We start from the raw sequence: 10976 nt of genomic DNA on the forward strand, positions 1-10976 counted from the left end.
TGATAGGTGTCGTGCAAATTAAATTGTGACATTAGTGCGCAAGAACCCGTAAATGCTTCAACTCGAAGATGATGATGTCGTTGATAGATTAGTCCTTTTCTAGGTGCACTTTTGATGTATGCAAGAACCCATAAAGCTCAAGCCCACTATACTTGACGCGGTCTCTGCATGAGTTGGCTAAGGACACTAACTGCATAGGCAATATCAGGGTGTGTCACGGTAAGGTATATGAGTTTTCTCACCAACTGTCGATACTGATCTACATGAGTGAGGAGTGGTGATGACGTGTCCCAGAATGGTGGACAAACCTCCATAGGAGATGGTTCTTGCTTGCTTCCATGAAGTCCTGTTTCCTAGATCATATCAAGAGCATACTCTCTTTGGGAGAGAGCAAGCTTATCACCTTGATTAGAAATTAAATCCCGACAAAGTACCTAGGAGTCCCCAAATCTTATACGCTAAAGTGTTGCTGTAGATAATCCTTGGTGGTCTGAATACCCTCACGTTGCTACCTGTCACAAGAATATCACCCACATATATTGCAAGTATGACAGCAACTACATTGGTAATTTCAGTGAGCACGGTGGGATTTCTTTTACAAAGTATGAAGCCAAACTTCTTATGAAGACAACCAAATTTCGCAAACCATGCACGTGGACTCTACTTGAGGCTATAGATAGCCTTTGCTTGAGTATATGCACGTGTACCTTTACGAAAAGCAATGAGAAGGTGGAGGTTGTATTCTTATACAGGAGGGCTGGTGGTAAGGCAGCATTGGAGGTCGGCGGATCTGCATCCGGTTCCGATGAGGAAGGCTGAGCCAAGGACGAATCTGTGGGAGCCAGTGAATCAGATCCTGGATAAGTGAAAAGGAAAAGAGAAGTATCTGTAACATCGAGCATTGGAGAGTCATTTCTGGAGAATAAGAACGTAAACTCCTTGTGGAATGTAACATTGGTTGAGATGACGTAAACCCAAGTATTTGGGAAGTAGATACGATACCTTTTTTGCGCCTAAGAAAAGCCGATAAAGACCCTTTTGACCATGGCGAGTTTAGAGAGTGAGGGTGGGTGATCTTGGACAAAGGCAATAAATCCGAACACTCGACGAGGCAAAAGAAATAGAAAGGAAGTTTGATGAAGGCGATGAAGTGGGATATCATCATTACGAGCCTTAGAGGGAAGGCGGTTTTGGAGGTAGGTGGCTATGAGAATAGCATCAAACCAGAGATAGTGACGAACATTCATCTCAATAAGGATTGTGTGAGCAACTTCAAGTAGGTGATGGTTGCTTACGCTCCGCAATGCTGTTTTGTTGTGAGGTGTGTGAACAAGAGGTTTGATGGAGGATTCCAAGTGAGGGTTTTATTCACTCTAGAGTATTATCACTTCAGAATATTTTTGGGTTTTACCTCATTGAAGAACTCGATGATAGTGGATGAAACTTTGGTGTCGTCGTGGAGGAGATAGCTCCAATTGACTCGTGTATGGTATCAATATACAAGATATTATAACGATAGCCACCAATAGAGGGAGTGCAAGAAAGATCTCAGACATTGAGATGAAGTAGGTAAAATGGAGTAGATGTGGGAAGTCCATCTTGGCGTGGATATGATGAACGGTGATGTTTACCTAACTGACATGACTCATACGTAAATTGAGTCAAAGAACTAAAAGGAAATAACTTTTCTATCTTTTCAAAGGAAGGATGACCCAAGTGTTTGTACTAAAAAAAAAGATGTTTTTGAAGGAAGTGAAGAGAAAAGAGCCGAGGGACAGAGTAAATTTCATCGAATATCAGCTCGTAGATTCCCCATCCATTCTCGTTGCTGTAGCTAATCCTCCGCTCGGTATGCAGATCCTAGAATGTATAATATGAAGAAAAAAATGTTATAGAACACTGGATTGCACGTGTGGTGGCACTGATTGAGAGGATATCTGCAGGGAATCCTAGAACATGGAGGACTTGGTTAAGAGGTAGGGGGATGTGACGGAGATATCTCCAAGGCTTTTGATCTGACAAGCCCGAGCATTGGCAAAGGTGACAGAAGGGGATTGTGAGGTTTGTTTGTATGAGGAGAGGAGTGTAGATGTACCAATCATGTGTTTTGACGCCCCCAAATGAATTATCCATGATGAAGAGGAAGAAGCAAGAAGAGTGTGTACCTCACAGGGATGGGGCAGACTGTGTCGCTGGATGAGAAGATCCTGAAATTCCTTCAATGCGACGAAGAGAGTCATACTCTGCAGAAGTGCCACCTGAAATACTAGAAGTGGGACATTCAACAGAGTCACTAGGGTAGGAGTTTCAATAGCCAGATGCGCATAGTTGGTTTCCCGAACTGCTTCCAGCACTTGTAGGTGAGATGATTCTACTTGCCGTAGTATTTGTAGGAAGGAAAGGAATTCCTCCCTTTCCCTCTTGGTGGGTGACTATTCTCAATATTCAGAGCAGGAGGGGCAGAGATCGCCATTCCGGACAGAGCGGGAGAGGTTCCGAGTGAAGTGTGTGACATACCTGTTGTCACACGAAGAGCAGCAGAAAATATCTAGGAGATGTCTGGAACCTGATCACCCAAGAGGATAGTACTCCTAATCCGTGCAAAAATAGATGGATGTAGTCCGCCTAGGTAAAGGGCGGCAACCAGTTCATGGCAATAACGCTCAAACATTGGCAGGTTCGTCATATGGGGTTGATCGATAGCCAGCTCTTGGACTGAAGTCTAAAGTCTCCCATAATGAGATTGGAGTGTAGAGTCTCCTTCTTTCCAGGCTAGTAGTGATTCAAATATTTCCACTGTGCGACTAATGTTGGCTCAGTTGGTATACATAATCTCAATCGTTGTCAAAAGTTGCTTAGCTGGCGTATACATGAGAGTGGCTTGACAATGGACTGCTCGATGCTCTTAAGCATATATGCCAAAATTGCTGAGTCAAGCTGATTCCATGCAGCAAAATCAGGTGATGTGATGGCGTGCGGCTCCTCCATTATATGATGATTTAAACTATGGGAAGTGAGAAAGTTTTCAAACCTGGATGCCCACGACCCATAATTTTGTCCATCAAAGACGCATGCTGGGCAAGTAAGCTGTTATGTGATCAAGTGTTTTGGATTTGCTGATTCAAGTGGAGATAGTACCCTTGTTAATAGAATGGAATTATCACCAATATGTTCCATACCTAGAGCTCAAGGTCACTGATCTGATCAATCGTAGGTTGGAGGGCGATAGTTGGGGATCAATTGGATTGTGATGAGTAGATATCAAGGGCGATCAAGATGGCGATATACAAAGGGTAGATCACTTACTAAGCAATCTCGATGGAGGACCATCGGGAAGACCAAGCCCAAGCTCCCTAGCAGCCACGTCGTGGAGCCCGAGCCAACGCGAAGAACCAAAGTCTCAAGTATACAGCTTGAAGACTGGTCCCAACAGTCTATTTATTTTTTCATTATGTCTTTCTGGATTTTATGGAGCACGTTTTTGGGCTCTTTCATCTTTCCAATGCTTTTTAAGTTATCTGAACGATTAATGGAATGTCTCTGTTTGGACATTTTCCCTAAGTTGGCCCACTGGGGCAACCACCCTTACCTATAAAAGGGCTGGTATGCCCCTAAGGCCATTTGGACTTCTTGATTGAAACTTCGAGTTTCTCTTCACTTGGGGTCCCTCCTGGTCCTTCATCGAGATTATTTTACTGCTTTCATAGAGTAGGTACGAGGACAATGATCTCCGATTGATGCTACTGCCAGCACTGCCAGTTCAGCACCGCGAATGAGATACTGCCGCCACAAGAAGAGCTGCCAGCATCATTTCTTGATGTCGCGTCCATCCCTTATCAGTAAACAATCACCAGATTCCCTATTTGTGTGGCTGCCGACACCCTCATCATCCATCACATGCATCCTATATCTTGCATGCAGGTCATTCCTTTCCTTTCCTTTCCTTTCCCCAACCCATACTTTTAGCATAATTGTCTTCCTTAGTGCCATACTCCATCGTAAGTAATGATTACTATGACGAGGATCACGCGTACCACCCTAAGGTCTCTGATCTTCTAGTGGAAGATCCTCCTAGCCTGTATTTTTAAGACACCTCGTCTGAACGTGCCATGACCGAGTCGTCTGCTCGGGTTAGTAGGGACCCTCCTTCAAGAGCCCCTACACCTCCTAGTGGGCTACTTGCGATTGTACCCTGCCCTGCTCTAACAATAGCGACCAGATCAGCCTGTCGCCGTCTCTTAGGCCACCGCCGAGTACCCATCGCACACTGACATCGGAGGACAACGCTCCTCACCAACCCGGTAAATCTTTGATAAGGGATGGCTCTACGTCACCCCATCCCCGTGACCTGTTATCGCCCCAACAACAATATCGACAATATGATCAGTAGGTGCATCATCACTAACAACGCCAACCACCATCGGGCCAATCAAGACAGAGATCTCTGCAACCTGTCGGATATTGCTCCCCATGCTACCATGAGGACCGACATTGTCCCCAGGATAGATTCCCATGCTATATAGAGGTAAGATGCCCACCTCCGAATGACGCGCCAACAATCGGGGGTTACTACCCGGGAAATGACCATTCTGTCTTTATTTCAAGCAATTCATCACAATTTTATGCATTTAATGAGATTAAAATGGGGTTGGTATCATATATCTACATGTAATTAATGTTCCCATGTGATTTCTAATTTTCAACTAATTTTCTGTTAATTTTATGAATTTTTGGGATTTATTTAAGCTTAAAATAATTATTTTTAAATGAAAATGGCAGATTTAAAATTTAATTTTGAGGTTAATTAGTGTGGGGATGAATTACTGAATTTTCTAGAATTTTTTGGAATTTTCTAGGATTTTAAAATATTTTTATGGGTTTTATTTGAGGAAGAAATGATGTTTTAAAGAGGAAAATAATATATTTATAAGGCGAAAATGAGTGTTAAAGTAATTTTCCAACTTTAAGGGGTTTTTCGTAAATTCATGTTGCAATTATATCCCTGAAAACAGCTCTTGGTTGTTTTGGCAGAGGCATAGATACAATTATGTAAAAGTTGCAGTGATTGAATTGAAAATTGCTAGGATTTGTTTTTGTGATTTTAGGAAAAATTCAGAGGAGAGTGCGTAAGGGCACGTACGCAAATACTTATGGGCGGCATCCAACTGCGATTTCAAGTTTTAAAAAGGACTTTTGTGGAAAACAACCAAGCAATTTTTTCGAGCGTCAACATGGCCCCATCTCAGCCGTCGGATGAGAATCCGATGGCACTTAGTGATGGTGGCCACAGGGCCGTAAGTTCATCGCCCATGCGGCGCATACAAAGTGCACCCACAGGCAGTGACGTAGCCTTATTTATATTTGTTGACGCTGTGAGAAACGCATGTCATATGAGTTTCAATTTTTAGAACCAGTTTTTTAATCTTTTTTTCTTTGTTTTTATTTTCACCAGGGGGTATGTGGTGCTCAGAGATCAAACCCAAATAAAGGAATTCAAAATGCACGAGCCAATGAGAAGACGACACATAAATGTGCATTTAAAATGAAAATTTAATAATAAATGGTTTTAAATCCAATGGCTAAAATTAGTTTTTGTTCATTTACTCATAACTTTTGATCCTGAAGTCTGATTTAGATGATATTTTTATGGATTTTCTCATCTTGACCTACTCTTTCTATGTGTAATAGATCATTCAGATCAAGCCTACATTGGTAGATAAAAATTAATTACTAAATGGGGGTAAAATGGTAATTTTCACTGTATAACCTAATTATAAAAGCTGAATTTCGAAAAGGGGAGCTCATTCTATATGGTGCGCTATCACAGCTGCAAGAGAGAGAGGAGCTCCAGCTTGGATCAACCTGTTTGGCATTGTTTTTGTCTTTGTATTTGAAGTTTTAGTGTATTTCGGATGATGTTTTAGTTGAATTTCTTCTTCGTTTTTCTTGATCTTGGTCTGATCTTCTAAAGCGCTAGGCTTGAATGAAATGTACAAGCCCTTATTGAGGTTTAGAGGAGAGATTGACAGATTTACCTAGCTCTTCCAAGTGCACATTAAGAAAACTATAAAAAAAACCTCAATTTCTAGGAGATTGAATTTCCCTTTTTATTATCTAATAGTATAGTTATTTCTGAATTATCAAACCAACAAGACAAACCAAAGCAAATCCAAATTTCCCTCTCAACCTCTCTAATTGGCTGCTTTGATCCTTACAATTGGATCAAATATTTCAATTTGGAGCCCATATTTCTTCTATTCCTCTCATCTCTTCTACCCCCCTTTCTAAATTCCTGCTCTAATGAGGGTAACTTGATGTCCGTTGAAGATTAAGTTAACCCCAATTAGGTTCAAAATATTCAAGAAGATCATCAATTGGATTCCTTACTACCTTCCATTGGACGATACTCGTACTTATTACTACACATCATAAGAAGGATTTTCATAAATTTTATTGTATAAGCTAAAATTGACAATGGCAAGGGCTTGAAATTTTATAAAATTTACCCTTATTTATGGCTTATCAATTGGCACTATTTCCGGGGAAGCAATGCTAAGGAAATTCAATTGGTTTTATTTTTATTATTTGTGTGCTTTAAAATTGTGTTCAAAATCTTTTTTATTTTATTTTATATGAAGTGCTGACTTTAAATTTAATATATTTTCTTGCACTACATTTTACCTCCAATTTTGGATTGAAATACTTAAGAAGTGCTAATTGTATTGCTGATAAGTATCTTCGTTATCATTCTAAATTTCAAATGTGATTTTGTGGCTAACGACTAATGGGTGCCTGTGTTTTAACTAGTGATTCTGTATGAAGCTCAGGTCTGGGTTTGAATCAGAGAATAGTGACAGATCTTCACCACTAAAAAACTTTCCCTCACCCAAATCACCTCTCATTGCACCTACATTTGTAGAAGAGACATCCACTAGAATTCCACCAATGGACCATATAGGGAATGGAGTAGGAAATCCTGAAGTAGTTGATGAAGGAAGGAGGAGAATTAGAGAATATTCAACACCAGCTGAAACTCCCATTTAACTAGGATATATGCCACTATTGGAGATGATGTGTTGTTTCGGATAGACCCACACCAATTTCAATCACTACCATCCATTTAAGGGAAGGCAAATGAGGAGCCATATGATTTCTTAGAAAAATTTTATGAAGCCTGTGATAGTTGAACCTACCCTAGGATTTCTAAGCAGTGAGAACATAACTATTCCCTCATGCCCTAAAGGATAGAGCCAAAGATTGATTTAGAACATTGGGGACAAATTTTGAATCATGGAATAGAGATGGAAAAAATTGTTTAAAGAGATACTATACAGTAGCAAGGACGAACTCTTTCAGAAGAAAAATTTAGAATTTTCAGCAAGGTAATGAAACTTTTAGTGAAGCTTGGGAAAGATTGATGGGGCTCATAAGAAAATGCCACCACCATGGCATTCGCGAATGGGAGTTAGTTCAACTTTTTAATGAAGGATTGAATGACGCCGAAAAAAGAAGAGTGGATATTTCGAGTGGAGGTGCAATAGCAGACACGTATGAAGATGAAGCTATGGCCCTTCTAGAAAAAATGTCAGACAATTTAGCCTACCACCAACATGCTTCCGATCATGTGAGGGTTACTCCTCGAAAAGGTGGATTGTTGGATGTTAGAGAAGTTGAACATCAGACTACCATGGACCGATTTGAAAAACAGATCGGTGTCATGATGGGAAAAGCCATGGAGAAGATGAATGAACAAATGAGATCCCTATGGCAAGGACCGAATAATGGAAGATCACATGACAATTCTTCGAGTAACCACATAACTCGATGTGAGATATGCTCAAGTGATGGCCACACTCGAGAAGCTTGTGCAATGATCTCAGAGGTGAATGCCATAGGTAGGCAGGAGACGAAGAATGCTCACTGGGTCCCCGAGGAAACTTAGGAGGACAGGGATGGAACCATAGCAATCGCCCACCTCAACAACAATTCCAACCGAAGGCGAACCATCTACCTCAACAACAACATTATCAACATTACCGGAATTTTTCAGATCCCACCAATGCAACTCTCACCAAGGTGATTGAAGAGCTTCAAGAGGACAAGAAGAGGATGCTCAAGCTCATAGAAGAAATGGAGGAGAGACATCGGTGAGAGATAGTGATCGTGAGGACGCCAACACATCACCATCGGGCGCGTCGCCACGGTCAACCTAAGTCAACGTCGCCACGGTCAACCTAAGTCAACGTCACAGTCAATTGACGTCATCACTCCCGCTACGGACATGGCGCAACCGTCTCTGCTATGCACGTCTCCACGCACGCACGTCAACACTCCCGCTACGGACATGCCGCAACCGCCTCCGGTACGCATGTCTCCATGCACGCACATTCCTTCGTGCATCATGACACGTCGCCAACGGTAGATCAACAACTTCCCCTTGGCGTGACATGAAGCACGTCTCCTCTTTAATTTCTCATCTTTAATTTTTCGTCTTTAAGTTGTATTTTCTCTTTCCTCCAAGGCCTATATGTATTCGCTATTGTCTCAAGAAACAGTTAGGCAGTCATATTTCAAGAATTGAGTTCTGTTTAACTCCTCTTGGAAGACTGCCAAAGCCTCCCTATCTCCCCAGCCCTAGCGACGCTGCCGCCGCTGCTGCCGCCTCGCGTCGTCGGCCTTCCACCCCTCGTCCTTCCTCTCTCTCTCTCACTCCGCCGCTTTCTTTCTCTACCGCCCTCCCAGGGATGCCGAATAAGGCCGCCCAGGCCGCCCCTGCCAGGGCCGCCCAAGGCCAGCCCTTTGCAGCCCCAACAGGGCAGCCCTAGACCGTCCCAGCCTGCCCCTGCCAGGGCCGCCCAAGGCCAGCCCTAGACCGCCCCAATCGGGCAGCCCCAGGCCGTCCCAGGCCGCTCTTGCCAGGGCCGCCCAAGGCCAGCCTTAGGCCGCCCCAACAGGGCAGCCCTAGGTAGCCCCAGGCTGCCCCAACAGGGCAGCCCCTGGCCGTCCCAGGCCGCCCCTGCCAGGGCTGCCCAAGGCCAGCCCTAGGCCGCCCCAACAGGGCAGCCCCAGGTCATCCTAGGCCGCCCCTGCCAGTGCCGCCCCTGCCAGTGCCGCCCAAGGCCACCCCTAGGCCACCCCAACAGGGCAGCCCAAGGCGGCCCGCTTGGGCTGCCCAAAGGCCGCCCAGGTAGCCCCGCAAGAACCGCCCAGGATCGGCCCGGCGCACACTTGTGACCCCGACGCGGGCGTCGTAACGCGCCGTCGCTTGAGCGCGAGCAGCGTGCTCTGTCTGCGCTGCACGCCCTCCCCGCGCTCGGTGTGCTCCGCGCACCTTACGCACGCATTGCGCGCGCGGATATCCGCCTACGCCTGAATCTACGACCACGACATCAACTCACTACCAGGGCCGTTCAACGCACGAAACGCCCAGACTCCTTCGTCCAGTGGGCCGCTCAACGCCCGGATTCATCCAGTCTTCTCACGACCAGAATTCCCCGCAGCCTCTTCACGCACTACGATGCCGAGGTACGCCTGAACTCTTTGGTGTCGAAGTGTTCTCCGTTCAGTATTTTCTCAAGAAGTTTCCACCGCCATCAGAACTAGATTTGGTTTTCTTACTTCCTCCCTCTCTTTTGAGTGTTTCTTCGTGACGCAAATTCTGGTGTTGATTTCGGTGCTTAGGCATCGTCGCGGTGGGGGAAGACAGTACTCCCGCCCTCGATAAGGGTCGGAGCTGCACCACCAGCTTTTCATCGATTTTAAAGACCGAATTCGACCGTGTGGATTCCTGTGGACTGTTTTATCCCTCCCATACCCTAACCTTCCATTGTCGTTCATCCATCCGTAACTTCTTCCCATTACCCCTGTCGTCCATTCCTTAGTCGACCTGCATCACTAATCGCTCAATCCTTAGTCGTCCTGCGTCAGATAGATAAACTCAAGGCGGAGAAGGGACTCTACATTGACCAATCATTTATGCACGGTGGAGCACCACAAGGTACTTGTGAAGACTCCACAAAGATGGGCCCAAAACCAGGTAAGATCCCTACCCAAGCTTGCATTAATCCTAGTACTTTTCTTTATGTTAATAATATGTGTAGGATAAGTAGTGAACATACCCATGATGTGCATGCCACATTAGAGAATGACAAAGAAAGAGAGATAAATACCGTGTCTAGACGTGGGAGAGAACTACCCGATTTATTTGCAGCTGTAGAAAAACAAAAACTGGCTGAGGAAAATCTATCTGAACAAGAAAATGGCAAGGAGATTGTAGGATAGGCAAGAAAAGGAAAGGAACCAATTCCCAAGCCTATTGTCCACCTATTCCTTTCCCTAGTGATCTACACTCGAAGAAAGAAAAAATTGAAAGAGAGTCCACTTCTTGAGTATTTAAAAGATACCTTTGTTTAAATTCCTGTTTTAGATGCTATACAATACATCCTTGATTATTCCAAATTTGTGAAAAACCTCTGCACACCTCCTAGGAAGCAAAAGAGGATTCAACTTTCAGTGAATATTAGCTCAATTTTTTTGAATGAATTGCCTAAAAAGGGCAAAGATCCAGGAGCACCAGTAATCAAATGTGAAATCAGGGGTGAAATATTTAGCAAAGCCTCGCTTGATTCGGAGGAAGGGTGAATATTATGCCTAAGGCCTTATTTGAGAATTTTAAATTTGGAGAATTGCAACCAGTGAATTTAGAATTGCAATTAGCGGATGGATCAATTAGTAGTCCATGTGGTCAGCTGGTGGATGTAGTTATGAAAGTTGAGAATTGTTCATTTCCTATGGATTTTATAGTAGTAGATGTGAAAATATAGGGGAAGATTAGTCACGCATCTATTACTTTGGGACGCCCATTTTTAGCTACAGCAAGAGTGAACACTGATTGGAATGAAAGAAAGATTAACTTGATAATGGGAAAAGAGGAGATTGAACTACCAATTTCTAAATGGATGACATGTCTTGATAGT

The 10976-nt window shown here is 43.8% G+C and overlaps 1 non-coding gene across 1 annotated transcript; it reads right to left on the reverse strand.

Moving 5' to 3' along the window:
* Positions 1–7346: 7346 nt before the first annotated feature.
* On the reverse strand, positions 7347–7452 carry LOC144702823 (small nucleolar RNA R71). Its single transcript, XR_013581398.1, has one exon. It is a non-coding gene; the product is annotated as a small nucleolar RNA R71 (small nucleolar RNA).
* Between the last annotated feature and the right edge of the window lie 3524 nt (positions 7453–10976).

Source organism: Wolffia australiana, chromosome 4 (assembly GCF_029677425.1).
Source record: "Wolffia australiana isolate 7733 chromosome 4, ASM2967742v1".
Classification (NCBI taxonomy): domain Eukaryota; kingdom Viridiplantae; phylum Streptophyta; class Magnoliopsida; order Alismatales; family Araceae; genus Wolffia; species Wolffia australiana.